This window comes from Hevea brasiliensis, chromosome 7 (genome assembly GCF_030052815.1).
Source record: "Hevea brasiliensis isolate MT/VB/25A 57/8 chromosome 7, ASM3005281v1, whole genome shotgun sequence".
NCBI lineage: Eukaryota > Viridiplantae > Streptophyta > Magnoliopsida > Malpighiales > Euphorbiaceae > Hevea > Hevea brasiliensis.
Window position 1 is genome coordinate 102,631,144 of NC_079499.1, and position 3,855 is coordinate 102,634,998.

Consider the following 3,855-nt stretch of genomic DNA (forward strand, 5'->3'; position numbering starts at 1 on the left):
CAAGGAGGACGTGGATTTGGAGGCAAGTCAGGAGGTAGAAGTCAATTTCAGGGTTCTGCAATACAGGGTAGGGGTCAAGCTCGGGTTTTCACCTTGACCCACCAAGATGCTCAGGCTTCCAATGTAGTTGTGGCAGGTATTCTTCTAGTTTGTTCCTATGAGGCTTGTTTCTTGATAGATCCGGGTGCTATGCACTTATTTGTCTACCCTGTTTTTGCCATGGGATTGGGTAGGAACTCTACAACTTTAGAATGCCCCTTATCTGTAGCTACCCCTCTTAGTGACAACATAGATGTGGATATGATTTTTTCGAGTAGCCCAGTGGTAGTGGATAGAAGGATCCTCCCAATAGACTTAGTTCCTCTACCAATAATGGATTTCGATGTAATTTTGGATTGGTTGGCAACTTATTATGTCACTTTAGACTACAGGAACAAAAGGGTGTACTTTCATATACATGGTGTGGAAGAGTTTAGCTTTGATAGTGACAGGAGCGTGGCTCCATATAACTTGGTGTCAGTAATTAGTGCTAGAAAAATGTTGAGGCATGGGTGTCAAGGGTATTTGACATTGGTGAGAGATACATCTGTAGAAAGTATTAATATTGAGAATGTTCCTGTTGTCAGAGAATTTACGGATGTCTTTCCTGAGGAGCTTCTAGGGTTACCACCAGGAAGGGAAATAGACTTTTGCATTGACGTTGTGCCGGGTACAAACCCCATATCAATGCTGCCTTACAGGATGGCCTCAGCAGAATTGAAGGAACTGAAGGAGCAACTACAAGAGCTTCTAGACAAGGGTTTTATCCGTCCAAGTATCTCCCCCTGGGGCGCTCCTATTCTATTTGTGAGAAAGAAAGATGGGTCCTTGAGGTTGTGTATTGATTATAGACAGTTGAACAAGGTGACTGTGAAGAACAAGTATCCACTTCTTTGGATCGATGATCTGTTTGATCAGCTCCAAGGGGCTAGATTCTTTTCCAAAATAGACCTACGATCAAGCTACCATCAGTTGAGAATCAGGAATGAGGATGTGTCCAAGACAGCATTCAGGACAAGATATGATCATTATGAGTTCTTGGTGATGTCTTTTGGACTCACTAATGCACTAGCGGCCTTCATGGACTTGATGAACAAGGTGTTCAGGCTATTCCTGGACCATTTTGTCATCATATTCATAGATGACATTTTTGTATACTCTCAGACCGAGGAAGAATATGTGTGGCATTTGAGGATGGTGTTGCAGACTTTGAGGGAGCACCCTATATGCCAAATTTTCAAAATGTGAATTTTCGCTAGAAAGCATCTTATTCTTGGGACATGTGGTTTCTAGTGAAGCCATTCAAGTGGATCACAAGAAAATTGAGGCGATAACCGATTGGCTTAGGCTTATAATAGTCACTGAGGTGCGATGTTTTCTAGGCCTAACTGGCTACTATAGGCATTTTGTGCAGAATTTCTCCAGGATAGCAGCTCCCCTAACTAAGTTAACTCGGAAGAATGTTCTGTTCATTTGGACAGATGATTGTGAGGAGAGCTTCTAGAAGCTTAAGGAATGTCTAACTACAACCCCTGTGTTGACATTACCGATGAGTGGTGAAGGATATACCGTGTACTATGATGCCTCCAGAGTTGGTTTGGGGTGTGTTTTAATGCAGCATGGGAAAGTAGTGGCTTATGTTTCATGGTAGCTAAAGAGGCATGAGCATAACTATCCCACCCATGATTTGGAAATGGCAGCTATACTCTTTGCACTAAAGATCTAGAGACATTACCTGTATGGTAAAGTGTGCGAGATATACACCGACCACAAGAGTTTAAAGTACATCTTCCAACAAAGGGATTTAAACTTGAGACAGAGGAAATGGATGGAGCTTCTGAAGAACTATGATTGTGCCATCCAATACCATCCTGGGAAGGCCAATGTTGTAGCAGATGCTCTGAGCAGAAAATCTTCTGGCAGCTTGGCACACATATCAGTGAAGAAGAGACCATTGATTCAGGAAGTACATGAGTTGATAGATCAAGGTCTGATCTTAAATATTTCAGATGGAGGGGTATTATTGGCCCATTTTTTAGTGAGACCAGACCTGCGAGACAAAATTAGTGTTTCCCAGCACAGAGACTGGCAATTGATGAAGATTATAGAAAGAGTACAGCAGGATGAAGGTGGTGAGTTTGGATTTGCCAATGATGACGCTCTTATGCAAGGTTCCAAGATATGTGTGCCTGACGTGGACAATCTCAGGAATGAAATCATGCAAAAGGCACACTATACACTGTACAATGTCCACCCAGGCTCCACCAAGATATACCATGATGTGCAAGATAGCTACTAGTAGAATGGCATGAAGAGAGACATAGCAGACTTTGTGTCCAAGTGCTTGACTTGTCAGAAGGTGAAGTTTGAATACCAAAGGCCGTTAGGGAAGCTATAAGAGCTTCCTATCCTAGAATGGAAGTGGAAAATGATTACTATGGATTTTATAACTGGGTTGCCTTACACGGGGATATGATTTGATATGGGTAATTGTAGATTGTCTGACTAAATAAGCTCATTTATTGCCTGTGATAATCACTTATTCTATTGCCCGATACGCTAGGCTCTATATTCGAGAAATAGTCAGATTACCTGGAGTTCCTGCTTCCATAATACTTGAAAAATGGCCCCAATTCACTTTTAGGTTTTGGAGAAAGCTGCAAGAGGTACTTGGCATGCAGTTAAACTTTAGTACAGCCTTCCACCCTTAGACAGATGGGCAGTCCAAAAGGACAATTCAGACACTAGAAGACAAACTTCGTATGTGTGTTCTGGATTTTGGAGGTCAATGGAATAATTAGCTACCCTTGGTGGAGTTTGCCTACAACAATAGTTATCATTCCAGTATCGGGATGGCACCCTATGAGGCGATATATGGCAAAAAGTGTAGGTCTCCTCTGTGTTGGACGGAAATAGGAGAAGCAAAGGTGCATGATGTAGACCTAGTGCAGTACACTTCAGATATGGTTCCTTTAATCAGGGAACGATTGAAAACAGCTTTCAGTAGGCAGAAGAGTTATGCAGATCCCAGACAGAGGGATGTAGAGTTTGCAGTAGGTGATTATGTATTCTTGAATGTTTCTCCGATGAAGGGAGTCATGAGATTTGGAAAGAAGGGCAAGTTGGCACCTCGGTATATTGGACCTTATGAGGTTACTGATAGAGTTAGAGCAGTTGCCTATTGGTTGGAGTTACCACCTAGCTTTTCTCATGTTCATCCTATATTTCACATCTCCATGCTCAGGAAATACATACTAGATACTTCTCATGTGCTACAACCAGATGTAGTAGAGTTGAAAGAAAACTTGACGTTTGAGGAGCAGCCAGTAGCCATAGTGGACTACCAAGTGAGGCAACTAAGGTTGAAACAGATCCCAATGGTTAAGGTGTTGTGGAGGAGCTAATCAGTAGAAGAAAACACCTGGGAGTCAGAGTGAGACATGCGTAGCAAGTACTCTTATTTGTTCAATGTGTGATTTTATTCTTTTATTCTGCCTTGTGTAAAAATTTGAGGACGAATTTTCTGAAAGGGAAAAAGAATGTACCACCCCTAATTTTTAAATTAATTATTTTATGGGTAGCTATTAATATTTTATGTTATTTAAATTTTGGAAAATTATTTGAAATTTTTTGAATTTTTAAAATTAGGTTTGATTTTTCGAAAATGTAAAACTTTGGTGATTTTTAAAAATTAATTTAAAGACCACGTGGTAAAACTAAAAATATATTTTAACCCTATGAATTTTTCTGAGTTTTCTAGAATTTTTTCAGAATTTTTGGGCCTCGTTTTTAGTCCCAAGGTATAGCAAAAATTTA